The following is a 23322-nucleotide window of genomic DNA, read 5'->3' as shown; positions in this document are numbered from 1 at the left end:
GACCAATACCCAAAAACCACTTTTTTGAACTCAGGGGACCTTCAAACGTATAGAAATTTAGAAATTGGGGTACCTTAATTTTTTCCGGAAAGCAATTATTCTTTCCTTACCTATGGTAATAGGGCAAGGAAAGTAAAAACAAAACATCTACTGCAGTTTGATTGTCCTATTCTAGATTGTGGAAATAGAACAAATATTGTAATTATACTTCTGCCACAAAAAAGAAATCCTTATTTGAAAACTTTTTCAAAACAAATGATCAACAAACTACTGTAGTTTGATTTTCATACTTTGGTTTGTGGAGAAAAGTATACTAATAGTTCTGCTACTATAAAAAGGTGAACTAATCATAGAAAATACTTTTTCGCCACACTTGGATGTAATGAGCTGGTTTACGTGCGTCATATGGAGGCCGAAAGTGATTGTTTTCCGACCAGGCCGGTAAAACTTTACGGCCCTAGGGCTGTAAAATGACCTTGAATAACAGCTGATCGTGTCCGATCTCACAAAAATCATAGAGATAATCTCATAACGATTGTAATAATCTATATAATTATGTATCGTGAATCGCGGTATCATGTCTATAATATATTTTATGAATTACTGTTTCATAATTTAATATTTATTATTGTGTTTTTGATATCAAACAATAGAATACGATGATATCTCCATAGCCTCAACAATATAATGTTGGCTGCATTGTCCATTGTCAGAAAGGTAAGTATCGCAAGTCTTTAAAAGTGAAGAATCGAATTTGAAATCAAAGTACAATAATTGTATCAATATTTAAAAGTGAGGTAGAGTAATAATTGCTTCTTTTTTATTATCGAATTCCACTTCTTAATGCAATCAACAATAATAATAGGAAAATACAGCAGAGATCTAAAGTTTAAGGTAAGCCTACTGGTGAAACTCAGCCTTGACTGAAAAATTCCTAGTAGTTTTTCCGTAATTCATTATTAAAACTTTTAGATAATTTTTCTTCAATATCAAACCATATAGAGAAAACATTAGGCCCACTCAAGATTGAATCTTCGAATGTTTTCTCTGTGATTTAACTATTTTCAGAGCAATATTTTGTTGTGAAAATGCCGGCAAACCGTCTTCAAGTTTGCCGCTTTAGGCTACACTATATTATAGTAGCCTACATACGTTACCTGACTTACAGGCCACTTCAATCAAGAGATGCAATGGCCGAGAGCATAAAGGCGTAACACATCAGAACTCAAATCTCAGTGAAGTACAAACATGATCTAGGTTCGAACCTCGATCAGTGACATTTTTTTTGTCGATGAATTTCGACTTTTATTAGCTATTTTTTATATTAGTTACCGTAATTTAAATTTCAATCAATTTTTTAGATATATTTTGAGACAAAACTGTGAAATATGCAATTATATTAATTTTTTAATCACATTATTTCAAAATAGTAATGAAAATTCTATTCATCCATCTATCCATGAGATATTGCACCAGGCGCAAAGCGCGAGCTATAAAAATTCAAACAATTATTCGAAATATTAATAGTATAAAAATATTGTCACTATTGTAAATTATTAATTAGTAATATTGAAATTAATTGACAGTGAAAGTTGTCATAACCAAGATTCAAACTATCAAAATAGGCTGTTTGAATTTTATTTATTTTTTAATTTCTTATATATTGGGAAGTTTTTTTTGGTGTGGCGAAAAATAGCGTTCGCACCATGGGCAAAAATGTATTTCCGGCTCTCAATCTTTTCTAGACCTCGGCCTACGGCCTCGGACTTAAAAACCGATTTCGAGCCGGAAATATCTCATTTTCGGCCCTAGGTGCGAAATATACTATTTCGCCTCACTTGGATGTAATGAGCTGGTTTACGTGCGTCATATGGAGGCCAAAAGTGATTGTTTTCCGACCAGGCCGGTAAAATTTTTACGGCCCTAGGGCTGTAAAATAACCTTGAAGTTAGCTGATTCTGATTTGATGTGAACGTGTTTACAAAATAGTTTATGGAACGGAATCAGTTTATGCTTATAGAATTGATTAAAGTATTTTGCAATAAGATACTATCATTTTATTTGGATGAATGAAATACAAATGAGATCTTATAAACCATTCAAATTCATTTTTCAGAGTATAATAGAATCTAACCTCAAACCTCCTAGTAGTGCGTTTATCACGGAACATGGTGGATAAACGGAATCATTTTATGCTTCTAGAATTCAATAAAGTATTCTGCAATAATATACTATAATTTTATTTGGATGAATAAAATACAGATAAGATATATATTATGAACTATTCAAATAATTCGATTTCTAGAGTAGGATAGAACTTCTAACCTAAACTTCCGTTGACATTCAGATTGGCCAAATTTCAAGTGTGTTTAACAGCTGATCAAAAACTTTTCATTATTTGTGTTTATCATTCAATAATTAAAACATTTATAATAATATCATTTTATTGTCATTTGGAAGAATAAAAAGTATAAACTCAACATCTTACATAATTGAACATAATCTTTTAGGTTATTTAGACAAATCAGAATAAAAAATAAAAATACTTTTATTCCTGATAAAGACAATTTCCTGATATTCAGATTACCTCAGATTTGCTAGAGCTATGACCTTCCACTTTTGCTTTCGAAAGTGCTTATAATAGACAATTATTCTCATATATATATATTGTTTATTTTTCTGTGTGGCGAAAAATAACGTTCTCACCAAGGGCAAAAATGTTTTTCCGGCTCTCAATCTCTTCCAGTCCTCGGCCTACGGCCTCGGACTTGAAAACCGATTTCGAGCCAGAAAAGTCTCATTTTCGGCCCTAGGTGCGAAATATACTATTGAAAATTGAATGACAGCCACTGTGAACTTTATACTGGACTGAATTACATATTATGGTTTAGCACAAAATCATAGGTTAACGGTCCTTACAGTAACTATATAACCATGGTTATTTTCAGGCTTTACTTGTATTCCTACATTAGTCACTTACCCATCTAAAGGAGTGATTCATATGTGAACAGTGAGATTCTCTTCAAACTGTCAGCATTGGATGTATGGGAAGCATTGACATGCTTACAGTTTCAAGTGTAGCCGTCTTGTCTATATAATAGAATATTCACTGCATATAGAACGCATTTACATACACCCGGAAAAATGTTTTTAAATTTCAAATTCTGCATTTATCAATATGAATAACAAATAAGAAAATTTAAAATTACGAATGTTGTGCTTGGGATAAGGAACATTTACAATTCAACTACTGTAGCATTTGAATTAGAGATACAGAACATTAATACTGCAGTACTAATTCAAGATACAATATTATCATTCAATCATTCACTTTCCTTATTAGAAACCATACAAACTTCAAGGGGCACATCTATGAACACTATTTGACGTACTTCTTGAGGATTACTTGGATTGAGTGATACTTGAAACGATAAAATCACAATTTTTAAGAAATACTTGAGTAATTCAAATATATTCAGTTCAAAAAGCTCATAAGAATACTGATAGGGCTGTATTCATAAATGTTAATGGTAACATACTAACATTACTCCAAATTTTACTTGCTTCAACGTTACTTTGGCTTAAATTGGATGAAGCTACTCTTGAAATCACGCGATGTTTGCTGAGGTTGATTCCCACATGAGCTACAGGCTTGTGCGTGGGTAATGAGACGGATGATGATGAGAGATAAGATCTTGAATGTATATCACGTGTTATTCGAGAAACAATCAATGCTCATAAACTCTATTTTTTTTTGGAAGAGTTACACTCATGAACGTTACTTGCAACAGTTGTAACCTTACTTGAGATTCTGCTTGATTTTACGTTACTTGAGTTCACTTGAATTGGAATTAACTCGAAAACTATGATTTTCAATGCATTTAAGGCTGTTCGGGACACCTTTTTATTTAAATTGGATAATCTTTTTTAATATAATTGTTAAGATCATTATAAAAGTGGCAACTGAAATTTTTAATTGGTCTAATAAGCGAGTTATGGTTGTTGAAGTGCTAAACTCCGTTTTCTATCGAGATAATAAACGGTTTCGAATTTTCCATTGGAGTTTTTTTTAATACATTCAGTATATCATTGGCTTTGTTCTAATATGCGATTAGGCTAATGTCAAAATAAACAAGTTATCGAATTTACAAAAAATTTTACTTTTTTATTTATGAACGTTATGGGGGATAAAATGTTTTAGTTTGGGAAGGTACATTTTTTGAATTTTTAAGAGAAGTTCTAATAATATAGTCTAAACCGTTTATGATCTGGAAAGAAAACGGAATCTGGAAAGTTGGCACTCCAGCAACCCATAACTCGCTTATTAGACCACTTAAAAATATTCAATTGACACTTTTTCTCACTCTTATAATGATCTTAACAAATATATTGAAAAAGATTGTCCAATTTAAATAATAAAAAAAGAGTACCGAACAACAGCCTTGAAGTGTCACCCAAAGCACATTTCAAGTGATAATTACAAAAATTCATAAAATTAGGTTATTCTAGGCTGACTACTTTCATTAAGCAATACCATAGAGCAATACTACACCAAATTTACAAATGCTTCTAAAGTGTTACTAAAGAACCAGAGTTCCCAAGTAACATTACCCAAGTAATGTCCATAGCGCTTTCGAAGTTAGCAGGTGCATTTCTATAACTCAGTTGACCCTTCTTAGCTTTCAGACTATTCCCTTGTTTCTATCCCTAGGCCCCTAATCCCTATAAGAACAGGGGAAAGACAACCTTCACAAAACGCTTACACATGGCTCTACACATAAATCCTCAGACTTACACTAATCCTTCAAAAGATTTGACCGCTTATGGGGTATATTGAGACATGATATAGGCCTGCCAAGCATTGGGGAATAGAATCCACTTCCCTGTATAAATAATAATTTATATCTAACCAGATCTATAAGTAGCTATAGAGGAATAATTCACGTCTCAAAGTCAGTATCAGATTAACATTGGTTTGCTAATGATTAGACAACAATGTAATCCTATCATTTCCACTAACATTGAACCGTAATCTCACTATAGAGAACAGAGATAATGGATTCAGTTAATGGATTTAATTATATTCATTAAATTTGAATTTATCATTTCCTAGCAGGTAACCCGTGCTGCACAAGGGTCCAATTGAAAACTTGACCTACTGAAATCTTTAAGAATTTAAAATAGGCCTAAAACCATCCTCGGTGAATTAACAATCAAATTTCAAATTAATCAGTCCAGTAGTTCAGGCATGATAAGTCATTCATGAATTTCCTATCCCGTACGTGTAATACACGTCGTGTATAAGCCAATTCTTTCATTTATCATATTATAAATTATTATATTCATATGGGGAGTCTGGTGAAGAGTATATGGGGAATCCAATCTCACAAGATGTAAAACTATCTCGCGACAAACTGAACATTTCCAATCAATATAAATTTTATCCTGATCTAGAACTGGAACTTTTCAATCAATAGTCACATAATCATTTCTTGAGGTACAATACAAGAATTTAAAATTAATTAGGCTTAGTTTTTTGTAATATATTCAAGTGGATTTAATCAGCCGAAAATATTAATGTTTATTAAGCGTTGTATGAACTATAAATTAAAAATTTTGAACAAAAAGATCCGTTCTCACCATAGCTATTCCTATTGCAAGGCGTGTGAATTAAGTGTGTTGGAATGGTTCTATGTGAGAATGCCGATTATTAAAAACCTTTGGGTGACCTTTGGCTCTTTTTTGTTTTAGGAAAACGACTTTTTTTGCGTTACGAGTTATGACTAACAACCCTCCTTTCACTTTCCTTATCTTTCTCATTCTTACCCTGAAGTTCTCCTCTATCTTCGTTCTCTCCTTTGTCTTCACTTCGTTTTCTCCTATTCCTTGTCTCCTTCCATTTCCTCTTATCGTTATTTCTAGTCATTCTTGCTCTTTTAATGTCTTACTCATTGTCTGTATTTTCCTCCTTCGTCACTCTAATTATTCTTTCTCCTTTTCTTCCTCCATGTTTCCCTTACTCTTCATCACCTTCCTACATTCAAATTTCTCCTCTCCTCTTCCTTTATGATTCTTCTTAGTCTTCCTTCTTCTTCTTCTTCTTCTTCTTCTTAACCTTCTTCTCCTGTCTTCTTCTTCTCCTCCTCCTCCTCCTCCTCCTGTCATCTTCTTCTTCTTCATCATCATCATCATCATCTTCTTCTTCTTATCCTTCTTCTTCTTTCTCCTGTCTTCCTCGTTTTCTTCCTACTAGCTCTCCATAGTCTTCTTCTACTTTCTGCGATGAATTGAATAGACCGGAATAATAATTCTTCCGCTTATCGTTCATTTTTATCGTGTGTTTTTTAACGAGATGCTATTTCGGGCTCGAAAAGTGTTCTGGGAATGAATAATTGATGACTTCAGTCAATGACTGTCAACGTTGTGAGAAACTCAGTTGACAACACAGAAATTCTGTTCATATCAAGTTTTTTTGAAAAATGGAAGCCTGTTGGATTTACCATTTATATCTTGTCCTACTCAAGACGGATTATAAATTACCATGAGAAAGAATATCCTAACCATATTAACAATATTCCTGCTGTAGTAACTATACCACTACTCCATACCTCACAAACTCACTAACGTAATAATATTAATAACTAGCCGTCAGGCTCGCTTCGCTCGCCATATCCGTCTAGCCAGGGGGCTCCGCCCCCTGGACCCCCGACTGGATCGTCCAAAATTGAGATCAGCGGGCTCGCTTCGCTCGCCTGCATGTAGACCTCAGCGGAACCTCTGTACCAAATTTGAACGTATTATGTCAATTTGATCTCGAAAAACACCTGCTACTATTAATATCGGCGTATCTTTGGAAATTTTTCCAAATCCGTTCTTATTGCGCCTCTAAAGGGCCAACTGAACACATCTACCAAATTTGAAATGTTATGTCATATTTTCATCATATGTTAGGACGATCCAGTCGGGGGTTCAGACTAAACGTCTGGCTAAACGGATATGGCGAGCGAAGCGAGCCTGACGGCTAGTAATATAATATTCCCAGGAATAGCTCTGATTGAAGTAGCAGTACCCAATCAATTTTTCCGCGATAAATCAGGACCTCCTAAATATGGATAAATTGGTATTTAGGAGGTCCTGGATAAATGCATTTCAATCTTCAACTTGGTGCCAACCTAACAAAGTCAACTCAACTTAATGCCAACCTGACAAAATTTTTAATTTAGTTACCAGAACAACTATTTCGAAGAGGTACTCTCTCTAGATCTCTAGATTATAGTTCTATATTAACATATGGTATGGACATTTTTTTCAATTATAATTTCAAGATATTGGAATAAGAAGAATATACATGCTGAAAGACGAACTTTAAACCCTTAAAAACCACCCTTAGAGTTAAAATTTTTCCAAATACGTTCTTAGTGCGCCTCTAAAGGGCCAACTGAACATACCTACCAACGTTTTTGGTCCCGTAAATTTTTAGTTCTGCGAGTGAGTGAGTGAGTGAGTGAGTGAGTGAGTGAGTCAATCAGTCAGTGAGTGAGTGCCATTTCGCTTTTATATATATAGATGAAAATCTTCATTATATGTTAGAATTTGAGTAGGCACACCAACGTCCCACCAACATAGATCAGTAATAACTAATACCAAGAATGACCTTGTTCTAAGCATATCAAAATGCCAAACACAATCTATCTTGAATAAAAATTTATTACAAATTGTTTGAAAACGGAATCGTAACATTAAAAGCTAAGTAGCAAAACACATTTTCCTAGATAACAGTAATAACTTACTACAGTGAGATTTAGCTTTAAAGTGTCAGCACTTCTTATAAATAACACCAATGCGACATACACAGCCAATGCTGATAATTTGAAGTGTATCTTGAGTATAAAAAACATTCAATACAAGACAACAATATTGAATTCTAGTTAGTTCATAAAACTTTCAACATTATCGATTGGGAACAATGCCTTGAACACAGATTACAAAGACAGAGAAATAGCAGGGAAAGAAGGGAAAATTTGATTGTCAGCCATTCTAGAGAGTGCATTTTCTCTAGTGTATCTCGGCTTAAAGTAAACAAAAAAATTGTTATTTCAGTTCAACTCAACTGATAAAAAGTTCTTTTGTGAGAAAATGTGATAAAATGGATTTCTAATGCTCAAACTGACTTTTTCTGTATCTATTCAATTTAAACTGTTAAGTATTCCTCATAAATATAATACTTTTTGTGTAGTTGAGAAGTTGATATTGTGGTAATTATACATATTGAATGAAAAAGACTAAGAAATTGTCAAAAAACCACAGATTTATTGATACTTAGAAAGACCGGTTTCGGTTAGTTCATAAGGGATGTAACTGAGGGATAAAAAGTGTCATGTGAAAAGCGGTAGTTCATAAGGGATGGACATGGGATGTAACTGAGATTGACAATGGTCTAATAAGCGAAACCGGTCTTTCTAAGTATCAATAAATCTGTGTTTTTTTGACAATTTGTTAAGCTGCGTTTACACCAAAGTTATTAATAAAATGTTAATAACTCAATCCTTATAGATTCTGTTAGATTGAACGGAGCTTAACAAACACATATGTTCATCATGTGTATGATAAGTCATGTTCAATCTAATAGAATCTATAAGGATTGAGTTATTAACATTTTATTAATAGCTTTGGTGTAAACGCAGCTTTAGTCTTAATCATTCAATAAATAAAATATTATTATATAAATTAACAGAACTCATTTCCCACACCCATATTGTGTCATTGAGGGGAATATTCACAATATTTTAATAGTAACTAGAAATGCATTTCATTTTGAGAATAAACGTTTCTTTGATTTCACATTAAAACAAACTTACAGTTAAAAGTGAGTCTCACCATTACGTGTTTGATTAATGAATCAGGACTCCCTTTAATGTCCGACCATCAATTCTTGTACGGAAACCCCCTAAATGAGACTCTCATAATAATCTGTGGACTCGGATTGAACTTTCAACCAACGATTTTCTTATCAAACAGAGAAAAAAGAACGACCGCCTCAAAGGTCACAAAACAGGCTGCTGTGATAATTGGACGAGTGAGAAATAATAATGAACAGAACCGACATTCCATATCACAGTCAATTAGATTTATAGACTGTTCAAGATTCTCACAAAATTATGATGGGTGTTCCTAACAATATGATTGTACTGGATTTCAAATAAGGAGTGAAAAACCTCAAAATAATATAGATATAAGTTTATTACAGGAATATTGATGGATATGCTATACATTAACCCTCTATTGAGAGAGGGACTGAGATACACGAAAACAGGGGGAGAAAGTGAAAGAAAGAGCGAAAGAGATATTTTATTTGCAACTTTATTCAACGGTAGAGATTGATTGATTGAGTACTTTATTTATGTAGATTACAATATATACTGGCTTATACACTCATATAAAATAGCTTACAATACAGCAGAATTATAGATGAATTTACTTAATATAGACTAAAAAATTAATTATTGAACTGTATATAATATGAAAAAAGCAATTTGTATAACTATAGATCAGGGATTCCCAACAAAATTTTCACACAAGGACCCCTCATCCATTTATTATATTTATGCGGACCCCCACTACTTCATAGTGCAATCAGGAAGAGCTTGTTTAATATTATTTTCGATTGCAATAAACAATCAGATGAGGAGACTGATCGTAAAATTTTATGGTTTGTTGACAATGGGGAAGTAATTTTTCAAAATAATCCAGTATTCATCAGTTCACTGTAATAATAAATATTCAAATACAATAAAAATAGATAGAAAGGTTCATTGTTTCGTAATTTATTTTCGTGGTTTCAGAAATTTGAAGTTCAAAAATCTCTTTTCTATTAATAGTAGGCCTATTCAATTTAAATTATACCGTACTTTCACTTAATTTTCGGTTTATATGTCGCGGACCCCCACAACATACCCCGCGGACACTCAGGGGTCCGCCGACCACCAGTTCGGAACTGCTGCTATAGATAATATTGTTATGCATCTACATAAATTGGCGGAGCTTTGGAAATATCAATGTCCATTCTTTGGAAAGAATATTCAAAATATATAGTTCCCACTAACTCTCTACCAAAGAGAGTTAAAGAGAGAATGTGGCTCACCTAAATTTTTTGCCGGAGCTAAAGAGAGATGCGGTGAGTTATCCGCCGTCTTCTAAGCATGACCGGCGGGAAGCCTAGAAAAAAATATTAACAATAATTAAAGAGGTAAAAATGTTGATAATTAACATATCAAACGAAAAAACAATAAAAATAGAGGGCCTACAATCATAGTTTATGTAACAGAATAATGAACGGTAAGAAAATTCACTTCAAATGGTCAGCATTAGTTTAACGGGAATCATTGATATTATAGTACAAGGAATGCTGACAGCATGAAGTCATCTCACTATAGTAGAGAGTTGACACTGGATTGGTGAATCATGGGGAAAAATACAGAAAAACAAATCTGCTTTGATAACTACAGTAGAATACTGTCATGTCATTCGAGTTTTGCTGTCGCCGTATTTTTTATTGTAATGTCTGATAACAAAATACATTTAAAACTCAACCCAGCAAGAAAAAATAATAAATTGTATAAAAAAAGTATAAATCTGCACAACGCATGGCCTCCCACTAGTATATTATACATGCAAACTTGTCTACATGTAAATTTCCTGCATTCAAGGTTTATCCGAATAACAGTGCCAGCAAACTATGCCAATAACCAATCAAAACAAGCCATTTCCAACATTTTTCATAGTTCCTTTGTGAATAATAATTTCATGACAACATGACATAAGCAAGTTGGTTCATTCGTTCCAATTTTAGTCAAGAATTTATGTTCTACCAAAGTACGTTTTAACAAGATAAATAATTCATATTGAAGCTGTGGTGGGACACATTTCAAACTGTCAGCATTGGTTAAATGGGAGGCTGTGATGTTATTTATGAGAAATGGTGGCAGTTTAAAGTGATTTTCACCGTAATTCAACATTGACCTACAATCATTTACCTCAACATCCTTCAGTTATAAGATTGCACTTATGTTTGAAAAGAACATTCAATATACTGATAAGGTTGTAAAAATACCAAATATCTTACAAACAAAATTTATTAGCCTATATTTCACTCATGTTATGCATTGATGTTATTTGAATTGATTAGAATTGAATTGGAATTATATTATGAAATTCACTAAACACTGAAGCCAGAGAAAACTTGGGATAGCTTGTATCACAGCTATCTACTATAGAAGGCAGTGGAAAAAAGGCAACTAAGCCATTCTATCATTTCCAATGACTTAATAACGTAAGTCTCACTGTAAGGGAAATTCCACTCTAACTCAAGAATAATGAACATTAAAACATACGAACATAATGAACTTCATCTATGGTTCATGTTTTAGGGTATTAGTTTGAGAACATGTAGGCAAGTTTAATCCTTTAAGAAGGGTAAATGCTGCAGGGCAAAATATTTAGATATTTTTCTCCCAATTAGTATTAGTTTCTGTTCATCTGTCGACAATCTAGTAGTTTCTTTTCTCTCTTTTGGTAACATATTTTAATCTTACTATAGTTTCTTTAGTTTTTCAAACCTCTTGTTCTTCTTCATTTGTTCAGCTGTTTTTCACCTTTTTTGTAATTTCTTGTTTGTATTTTCCTTAGGCTCACGAAGGTCTTGTGAGCCATTTGATTCTTTTTATATTTTTATGATGTATACAAATTATTTTGTGTTTTTTCAATTGTTGTGAAAGCGAAGAAGAATCAATAAATTATATGTATACCATAGAAAAATCTTTCTTTCATTCAATGAAAACAAGAGGTGGATACACTTGAAAGTGTTTCTACAACAAAAACAAGTAACAATTACTTTAAAAATACCAAATATTGGACTATGATTACATTAATAAGTCTCCTAAATTACCAAAAGATACTAGTCTCCCAAGAACGATATCTCTTATTTTTTCCAAATTTTTCCTTCTAACAACGCATTGACATTGAAATGCACAATAGCCAAAAACCAAAAATAAATTCCATAATGACCTATGTGCGACTATGTACTTATCAAGAGATGTCATCATGCATTGACATTTATTGAAATAGCACTGACATTAACATAGTCTGGAGATGCATATCTTAACAACAAACGATATTCACTCAAACTGTCAGCATTCATTCTGAATATCAGTAGTGCTTGCCATTCTACTTATGCTGACAGTTCTACGTGAACCTCACTACCTATAAAAATAGAAACATGTATGGTAGCATATAAATATAAACATACAACGAGTATGGTATAATTAAGTTCCTATATTCTCAAGACAGGAAACAATGTGAATAGGTCAAGTAGTCCCTTTCCCCACTCCTCCTCTTCCTTCTCCTCCACCTCCTCCTACTCCTCCTCACCCCTACTTTGTCACACATTCTAGTCTCACGCTTCAGTGGTGGGCGAAAAATGAAATATTCAAAAGCAACCGATGATGGAAAACATGATTAACGTATTGACAAACTCAAATGGAAATGTCTTCGTTTTTATATTTGCATTGGTTGAATGGGACGAATTGATGTTATTATTTATGAAGAATCCCAACACTTGTAAGTGAAGCCTAAAATAGACAGAAAGCACCGTTTCTCACACATCTATCATGGGTCACAATATTTGTTTGTCTAATACCAAGGTGAGGGTTATCCTACACAGTTATCGATTAGAGGGAAATATATCAAGCTGAACTTAGAAAAATCGGGTTCATTATCACTAGTTCACGAGGGTTGAGAATTTTGGGGTAGATTAGGTGATAAGCTATCAGAAACTAGAGATACGAACATTTAAAAGGTTCACATTATGATTAGAATGTGATAAGGGGAAGATATTATGTTGAAACTAGAATTATGGGTTTCATTATCAGAATTTAAGGGAGAAATGGAAATGGAAATCGAAGAAGGGGTTGCAGGGTGGATTCGAGCATAACAATCTATTAGAAACTAGTGATAGGTGAGAAAATAGGATAGGATAGAGAAATTTGAGAGGTGTACATTATGATTAGAATGAGATAAGGGGAAGATATTATGCTCAAAACTGAAAATATGAGTGGTTTCATTACCAGAATTTGAGAGATGGAAATCGGAGTAGGGGTTGTAGGATGGATTAAATGATAATAAACTATTAGAAACTAGAAATACAAACATTTAAAAGGTTCACAGTATGATTAGAATGAGATAAAAGGAGAATATTATGTTGGAACTTGAAATATGGGATTCATTATCAGAATTTGAGAGGGGATGGAAATCAGAGTAGGAATTGTAGGGTTGATTAGGTGATATGCTATCAGAAACTAGAGATACGAACATTATTTAAAAGGTTAATAGTATGATTAGAATGAGACAAGGGGAAGATATTATGTTGTAACTAAAAATATGGGTTTCATTATCAGAATTTAAGAGAGGAATGGAAATCGAAGTAGGGGTTGTAGGATAGATTACATGATAACAAACTATCAGAAACTAGAGATTGAAAGATTTAAGAGGTGCACATTATGATTAGAATGAGACAAGGGGATGATGTTAAGAGTTATCAGGATTTGAGAGAGAGTTGAAAATCGGAGTAGGGGTTGTAGGATGGAGTAGATGATAACAAACTATCAGAAACTAGATAAATTGAGAGGTACACATTATGAAATACAATTGACAGTGGGTCGAGTATACTTGACAGTGTGCCACACGGACTTTTGCCAAATTATAATTGAGAATTTTTTTAGAAAAATGGTACTATTTTCATTTAATTTTATTTTACTACTGCATTATTATAGTGTTATTCACTTTATTATACTGCCAGCATTTGGTTGAATGGTGACAAGTGATTATTGATTAAAAAATCTGACAGTTGAATCTCACTGTTGAATTAACATATCCAAGTAAATCTGAATCAAGCAATGTCCTGACATCCCAGCTGCTATTCCATTTCCATTCACACGTTGGAATTCCAACATAAATGTCCACAACCCAAAATAATAAAGCCATCAAACCTCCAACGCCTATCGTGGGTGAAAACCCCAACCAGAGACCATAAATTACACAGCAAGTGGTCCAAGACAACCATTTAACACACAAACTTTCCACCATCAATCAAACAAACTAAAGTGAAAATCACTTAAAACTGTCAGCAATGAATGAAAGGGAGGCATTGACATCATTCATAAGGATTGCTGACAATTGAAAGTTAATCATAGTACAGTCAGCCAGACTTCAGACCAAAAAATTAAAAAAATATCAGCCGCTTGCAATAAATTCTCAAATATTTTCGATTTTCTAGACAGAACCCTAAAAATAAATGACCGTTCTGTTTTATTTAACACGGAAATATGGTGGAGCTATTTTAGACAAAGAGAGAAACTGCTGTGAACCAACTATGTCGAAGTTTCAAAAATAAGTGAAATCTTGGCCAAATAAATTGTTTCTTTTTACAGTTGTGTTGTGATTGATGTTATGGTACTTTTCCATAACACAAATGGACACAGTTTGAATTGCTCAAACACAAATTTAAATAAATTGTCAACCACTTTTTATCTATAAAAAGTGGTTGACAATTTAAATTTATATTTTCACAAATAAATTGTTGTGTTTTTTTTCGAGTAAGATTCGCTCTATTCTGAACCGTAGAAATGAACATAGGATTACAGCATGTGCTTAAATATGAGCTATAAGCATTGGTTGAATGAGAATAATTGATGCTATTAAAAATAATTCTAACAGTTTAAAGTGAATCTCACTGTAGCATAACAAGGATAGATAAACAGTATGTTTATCACGCAGTATACTCCAGTAGTTATTATAAGTATACACTACTAAATTTTAACTATCCTTGAGTCAAATAATAACTATGATTCAACACTATTAATTTTAAAACTAATTTGGGAATATGGGTTACTAAGAAATTTAAACCATGAAAAGACTGTAACGTTAGGAAAGGTGAAATTAACTCCAAACTGCTAGCATTCTTTATACATAACATCAAAAATTGAAGCCTTGTTAATTTTTGTTAAGCCTGTGATTACGTCAATGGTTCCCATCAACCATTGTCAACAGTTTCACATGAATTTTAATTCATCAAATTATTGAGGTTTTGATAAATTAGTAGCAGAGATAGCAGAAAGCTTACATTGAATTGAGTGTTTCAAGTTTAGCATTTAATGATAATTACAGCCATTTAAATTCTCCAATCTCCAATTTTTTTTATCTAGATTGTAGATGCTAAAATAACGGTAGTTTGTGATTATTAATGATAGTTCATATTAAATCTAACCTTCTTTATTGACTAGATCTGATGGATAAATTACAATAATTGCTACTTTAATAAATTAATATGAAGCAACATAATTATTATCAGCAACCAACACAGACGAAGAAAAATATAGGAGAAAAAGGATAAGAAGAATAAGACAGAAGAGAGAAGAAGAAGAAGATGAGGAAAAAGAGAGAAGAAGAAGAAGAAGAAGAAGAAGAAGAAGAAGAAGAAGAAGAGGAAGAAGAAGAAGAAGAAGAAGAAGAAGACAGGACGAGAAGAAGAAGAAGAAGAAGGAGACAGGACGAGAAGAAGAAGAAGAAGACAGGAGGAGGAAAAGAAGGAAAATGAGAGGAGAAAGAAGACAGGATGAGAAGAAAAATAAAAGGAAGAAAAATAAGAAGACAGGAGGAGGAGGAGGAGGAGGAGGAGGAGGAGGAGGAGGAGGAGAAGGAAAAGACGACAGGAGAAGAAGAGGAAAAAAGAAACACGAAGAAACCAGAGGGAGGCTAGAGAGAATACCACAAATTTGAAATGAAGAAACATATTTGCTAGAAATATTTACCTATAAGGTTTCGGTATTTTATTATTTGTTTATCAGTATTGGCAAACTGTGTGAAAGTGGGGGAGTGACTTGATTGGCGCTTTCTATTGTGGAACCGGTCTCAGGCTAGAGCTAGACTTACTGCTCACTACAGACTCATTGCTCATTGGTGGCTTACTGGACGCCAGAGAAAGCTGAGCAAAAACTACAACACTGAGAATAATAAAGATTTTGGAAGAAGAGAGGGACGAAAAGGAGATTTCTGCTCATTAAAAACTTCCAAGATCTATAGTAGAACCGGTATTGTAAACTATTTATTTATTCATAAACATATAATTATACTATTCAAATTAAGCAACAGGCGTTCGCCCAAAACTGTTTTCAACCTTGATTTGAAATAAACAGTCCAGATGTTATGTAGAGTTCAAACATTTTAAAACCTAGAAAGGTTTTCAACCCCAAAGATTATTTTAAAACCACCAAATATATACACCTAATCTTAGAACTAAAACAGTATTTTTCCAAGCTTTCAACACCACGGTGCGGGATGCGAAACTACTACGGAAGCGGGAAAATTTTCAAGCAGTGTTTAAATGTTAGAAATTGTCCCGCTCAGCGTAAAATATTTTCTCATGCCACTCCGGTATACGTCTATTACTGTAGGCCTATATAAAAATGCAGACAGCAAATTCATATTCCATTAAATTCTGTTCACTTTCGTGAAGTATACAGTGTCCCAAGAAAGTTGTAATAGCCGATGACCTTCCACATGAAATTTGTAACAACAAATGACCAGTAAATTTTTCTTACATCATCCTTAGTTTTCGAGATATGTCAATTTTTCGATATTTTTGAAAAACGTCTATAACTAAAAAACTATCAGTGAAAATCCAATTCTAAGGTTATGGTTTTAGAGCGGAAAAATTTTCCCATAAGATTCATATAATTTGTTCCATGGTTTGACGTTTTAAACGTTTTTATGGGTGTTCAATCTGTTTGAAATTTGGCTTTGAACATCGAATGTAATTTTTTTAACTTTGAGCGCTCATAAAAAGTTTAAAAACGTCTAACCAAGGAACAAATTATAAGAATCTTATTGGAAATTTCTTCCTTGTACCAACCATGTCCTTACAATTTGATTTTGATGAAAAGTTTTCTAGTTATTTGAATTTTTTTAAAACATCGAAGAACTGATATATCTCGAAAACTAAGGTTGATATAAGAAAATTCTACTTGTCATTTTTTGTTGCGAATATCATGTACGATCTATGGTCTTCGGCTGTACCACACCATTCGTGGGACATCCTGTATAAAGTGGTTGACAGAAAATTTTTATTCCATTAAATTCTGTTCACCTTTCTTACGCATATCACAATATTTATTCTGAAAACACAGACCAAGATAAGAACATAAGATGAAAGAGAAACAGAGAGGATAGAAAGGAAAAACGCAATGGGTGACAAAGGAAGTGACCAATTAGCAGACCAACATGTTGGGTGGGTGAGTGATGACTGCTGCTTATTCCAGTGTTGTAATGATGACCGCCACTAAGATGATTACTGCAATGACTATCACTGTTATTAAGATGGGGTCTGCGCCGGCATCAATGAAGGATGCTACAGAGACAGAGGATGGAAAGGAGTGATTGAGAAGTAGAGTAGAAAAGAAGAAGAAGAAAAAGAAGAAGGGAGAAGGAGAAGATGAAGAAGAAGAGTAAGAAGAATACAGGAGAAGAAGAAAAAGTTGAAAGGAGAAAAAGAAGAAGAAAAAGTTGGATAAGAAGAAGATGATGATGATGATGATGATGAAGAATTAAGAAGAAGAAGAACAAATAGGAGAAGAAGAACAAGGCAGGAGAAGAAGGAGAATAAGAAAACAGGATAAGAAGAAAAAGATGAAAGGAGGAGAAGAAGGAGGAGGAGGAGAAGAAGAAGAAGAAGAAGAAGAAAAAGAAGAAGAGAAATATTAACGAGAAGTAAAGGATGGTGAATGAAAAAAGAAGGTGACGAAGAAGAAGACGATAGATGGAAACAGGGGAAGAAGGAAAGAAAACAGAAGCAAAAATGAATTGAGGGAAGCTGCAGGACAGCAAGTCATATGAATTTAATTTAATGAAGATAGAGGAAAGAAGGAGGAAGAGGAAGAAAAGTAGAAAAAACCAAGACTAATGATAAAAGGTGAAATGTAGTGGGTGAAATGAGAAAGATAAATATAGAATAAGATTAAATTTAAATAATAATAAAGTGAAAAAGTATTGAGAAAAATACGAAAATGTGAAGGAGGAACAAGGGGAATGATATTATGAATGAAGGAAAGAGGAGAAAAGCAAGAAGAGTTCAAAAATTTGAAAAGTGATTGAAGAATATAAAAAATGATGAAATGGTAGGGAAATGGAGCAGAAGAAGAAGAGGATTAAATTGAACAACAGGTTAGTAGAGAATTACAAGGAGATTCTAAATTAAAAGAGGAAGGATTCAAAACTAGGAGGTTAATTTCTAGAAGTAGAATTTTGAAAAGGAATTAACAGAAACAATAACATATAACGATATTAGATAAGAATTCTTTATTCGTGTATGTTACAATACAAGAGATGGAGAGAAGGAGGAAGACCAAGAAGCAGGAGGAGAGGAAGAGGAAGAATAATAACAAATAATAGAAAAAGAAAAGGACGGATAACAAGGAGAAGATAAAGATTATATGGAAAACTAATGAGAGAAATAAGAATAAAAACCAACTGGAACAGTAGAAGCGAATTATCAAAGAAGAGTTGGCAGAAGAACAATCAGAGGGAAGCAGTTGAGAGTGAGAGAAGAAAGGCAGGAAGAAGAGGGAAGATAACACCAAATAATACAGAGCAAGGGACTTAATAAGACCGACAGACCAACTTAACTCAACCCACACATTCACCAAGTAGTCAAGCATGCCTGTTAAGTAGCAACTGCAAATCATAGGCCTACTAGACGTGTAGAAGTGCTTATTACCAGTTAAATATTACTATATTGTGCGTCTCGTCTATAAACAATTACATCTAAATATCACTATATATGATTCAAATTGACAATGACAAACTAAATGTAAGTTAATACGTCTATATATGACTTAAATTGACTATATACGTGGTAAAGATAATGACACACATGGAAGAAAAGGAGTTTGTCAATTTAGTATGTGGTATTGCAAATGACTCATGGAACTTCTGAAACAGAAAGAAATTTATTTCTCCAAGTTTTCCCAAAGTATGTGGTATTGCAAATGACACATGAAACTTGTGATACAAAAAGAAATTCATTTCTTCAAGTTTTCCCAAAGGAGTGTGCGACTAAATTTAATACAATTACATCACCCGAACAACCTAAATTCAGAAGTTCTAGAAAATATATTTTGACCAAGTTTTAATGTGGATTCAAGAAGGAAGATCATGTTTGCAAACTATACACATGATTGACTAATCTTTTGGGTTAAAACAATCAAAGATGGCAAGTTTTTTATGGAGAACAAGTTTTATTAAGAACCGTTTTAAAGTAGACGTTTATGTGTTATTATCAAGTGTTACTAAGTACAAGTTTTAAGTTTATTGTTTTATTACGTGTTATTAAGTGAAAGTTTTAAGTTTATTGTTTAAGACTTAATTTTTAAATGAAGTTTCAAGTTCTCAAGTTTTAGGTTTTTTATTAAGTTTCAAGTTTCTTTTATGAAGTACAAGTTTTATTAATTCGAGAAGAATATCACAAAAAAATATTTCTACTAATTATATTATTGTGAGATCCTAGAAACATTTTTTTTGGAGAGGCTGTCACCCAACTGAGCCCTAGGATTGTGTGTGGTTAATGGGACGGAAGATAAAAGAGATAAGTTTTAGATGCGTTCCGAACCACAGAAAACGTTTTTCAAGTTTATAAACGTCAGATAGAGAAGAAAGACCTCTAGCAATCGCCCATCCAACAGAAGTATGGAGTGCATGCCACTTATCTAGTCTGAGTGTTTAGATGCACTGGTACTCCACCAATTAGGTTTGCACTATAAGGACCACACTATAGCACTTAATAGTAAGAATATTAATCTTAAGAGAAATATTGTCTCTATATAAATCACAATTGGGAATGTGTTAGAAGACACGATTCAAGGTGAGATCCAAACTAGTGGGTAAGTAAATAATATCCTTAATCCAATAGTGCCCCCAAAGAAAAATACAATAATGATAATTGACCGAGCGAAGTGAGGTCTAAGATTCAAGTCGACGGTTTGGCATTTCTCTCAATGTTTTAATGTTTGAATGTTTATATGTTGCGCATTTACGACGAAACGCGGTAATAGATTTTCATGAAATTTGACAGGTATGTTCCTTTTTTAAAAGGTTTTTGGAAATTTTGCATTTCAAGGATAATATAAAAGGAAAAAGGAGCCTCCTTCATAAGCCAATATTAGAGTAAAAATCAGTCTATGGAATTATTCATCATAAATCAGCTGACAAGTGATTACCAGTGGAGAAGCCAGTCTATTGCTGTATTTCCATAAGGTCTATAATTTCAATCAGGTACTTGTGGATGAGAATACTGCGTGAGGTCTACTGTTCACAGAACTACTAGTTATAAACTAATGATGATAATATTATTAACTAATAATGATAATTATCAACTAATGTTGATCTTAGCCTGCATCTATATATATAAAAGCAAAATGGCACTCACTCACTTACTCGCAGAACTAAAAATCTACCGGACCAAAAACGTTCAAATTTGGTAGGTATGTTCAGTTGGTCCTTTAGAGGCGCACTAAGAAATCTATTGGCGATATTTTAACTCTTATTTAATTTTAAGGGTGGTTTTTAAGGGTTTAAAGTTCGTCTTTTAGCATGTATATTCTTCTTATTCCAATATCTTAAAATTATAATTGATGTCCATACCATATGTTAATATAGAACTATAATCTAGAGCAAAGTTAGTAGACAGAAGGTTGGTCACTCATCTATAGTATTTTCGTTGAAATGCAATTGGAGTGGGGGAACTGCAGCCGTGACGTAGGCTGTAGTACAGAGTAGGCAGAATATCGCATTCTTGAAAATCATATGGTGTCGTATAGTCAAATTATATAACACAAACATTTTCTGACATGCACGCTTTCTGTTTCTGCTTAACAATAATTATTAAAACATTTGAATAATACAAGCATTTTGCCATATAAAAGCAAAAACCCCACCTCCCAACCTTCCCTTTCAAACCCTTAATGTTTCTTCATCTTCTAGGTCGTGTTTATATTTTGTAGTTTGGCTATACATCAGCTTGTGAATTTCGGGGATGAGATATTTTGATTCTCGTAGAACATGTGCTCGATACCAGCATGTGTTCAGTGCATTTACAATGAATGAAATTCATCGGATTTATCGGGATCGGTTTATCGGTTTATTGCTATGCATTGGTTTATGCATTGGCCCTTTAGAGGTGCAATAAGAACGGAGTTGGAAAAATTTCCAAAGATACGCCCAAAACCTGCGTTTTTTAGCGTTTTCTCAGCTTTATCGAGAACAAATGAACAGAAAATGTTCAAATTTACTACAGAAGCTCAGCTTGGGTGCAATAATGTTGTGTTAGAAGGAATTTGAAATAACGCCAAAGATACGCCCAAAATCTTAAGTTTTCCAGTGTTTTTTGCGTTTCCTCACCTTTTTCAATAATTGATGGAAATATATAAAACAAAATCAGTACGCAGGTTTAGCTGAGGTGGAAGAATTTTGTTCGCCAAAAATACGCCGGTATAGTAACAGGTGTTTTTCGAGATCAAATTGATATAATACGTTCAAATTCGGTACAGAGGTTCCGCTGAGGTCTACATGCAGGCGAGCGAAGCGAGCCCGCTGATCTCATTTTTGGACAATCCAGTCGGGGGTCCAGAATTCAGTACAGAGATTCGGTTGAGGTCTACATGCAGGCGAGCGAAGCGAGCCCGCTGATCTCATTTTTGGACGATCCAGTCGGGGGTCCAGGGGGCGGAGCCCCCTGGCTAGACGGATATATGGCGAGCGAAGCGAGCCTGACGGCTAGTATTAGGAGAAAATCAATATTTAATCAGACTTTAGTAAAAATCATCCCGCTACGATAGAAAAATACCAACTTATATTTTATTGTTTGATGAATTTAGAGTTTCAGTATTATTGGAATATTAATGTCACAGAGTTTTTATAAAACTTATCAGAATAAGCCTCATAAACTGTAATATGAAAAGAATGTATGAATTTTATGAAGTAGTATTTGTTATTAAAAATCAATATAGAATTTTATGTGATATAATTTACAAATTCCACTAGACCCAGGCAAATTAAAAATTTTAATGTCTGCTAAAATCAACAAATGGTAACACTTGGAACGTAATATCTCCTTGTAAGAAGTATTTTATGAACTATCAATGACATTAAAAAGTAAAGATAAAACACAAATAAAATGATTACAACACACTGCTTTTTGATAAGGAACCAAGTTTATTATGAAAATTCTGTGTGATTAGAGAAAACATATTTATGTTTAACAAATTCTCTCAACTTTTTTAAATCTGAGCGCGGTTGATAAATGACTAATATTATTAGGCTAATTAGATTAATTTGATGTACATTATATTGCTGCAAACTAATTAATCTTGTTTTTAAATTGTGTTTTTTAGAAGGTCATTCTGTTTTTGGAATAATTTTTATTATTAAAAAACTTCGAAAATTGCTAGAAAAATCTAAATTTTATAAAACATCTTAATGGATTTTTTTGGCCTAAGGAAGCTTCTGTCAACTGTCCATACTTCATTAATAATGGTTACCGTTAATTTTTACCTAATTAATCTTTATTAAATCAGACAGTGCTACGTAATGACACTTCAGTAAAATGTAAATAGGATTATCATTTATCAAGTGCCGTATCCTATTTCTGCAATAGATTAGAGTAAACTACATTCAAACAAACATTTGGAAACCTCACGAAAACCACACGACTTTCTTTACACCCTTAGCTCTTTCATCACAATAATAATAGTTACCTACCTACTTAATTTTTTCACTCTAATTGAGAAAAGTTAAATTACCAATGATTTACAATTTTTACTGTCTACTTTAGAAATGTAGATACAATAGCAAGAATGGCAACTAGCAAGCAATAATTAATTAATTAATTGACTATAATATTAAAAGATGTACGGTAGTAAGTTACTTTATATCCAGTTAACTTTTTTAAAGTCAACTAAAAATTATTAAAATTACATAATAATTGTCATTTAATAATCAAGCAAAATTGCATGAATTTAAAAAGTTGAATATGTTTATTTTCATAATTATTATCAACGCATTTATAAACTACTGTAAGCTACTATTATACATAAAAAATAAATTGTAAAACCTAACCTCATCAACCAAGAAACTTCTTGACATAAAATTAATACAATCTGAGACCTTTCTGTATTCAACTATCCATAATATATCATACCTCTATAAAATATGGAGTACAGA

The 23322-nt window shown here is 33.0% G+C and overlaps 1 protein-coding gene across 1 annotated transcript in view; it reads right to left on the bottom strand.

The window, feature by feature from the left end:
• Positions 1–23322, bottom strand: part of LOC111049425 (protein N-terminal asparagine amidohydrolase) — a 50270-nt gene that overhangs the window by 26654 nt on the left and 294 nt on the right. Inside the window, exon 2 of the mRNA XM_039429565.1 lies at positions 10142–10215. The gene's annotated coding sequence lies outside the window, so the exon portion shown is untranslated. The remainder of the gene's footprint in view (positions 1–10141; positions 10216–23322) is intronic.

Source organism: Nilaparvata lugens, chromosome 5 (genome assembly GCF_014356525.2).
Source record: "Nilaparvata lugens isolate BPH chromosome 5, ASM1435652v1, whole genome shotgun sequence".
Lineage (NCBI taxonomy): Eukaryota > Metazoa > Arthropoda > Insecta > Hemiptera > Delphacidae > Nilaparvata > Nilaparvata lugens.
Note: the sequence above shows the minus strand (reverse complement) of the source record. Positions and strands in the feature narration are given on the sequence as shown.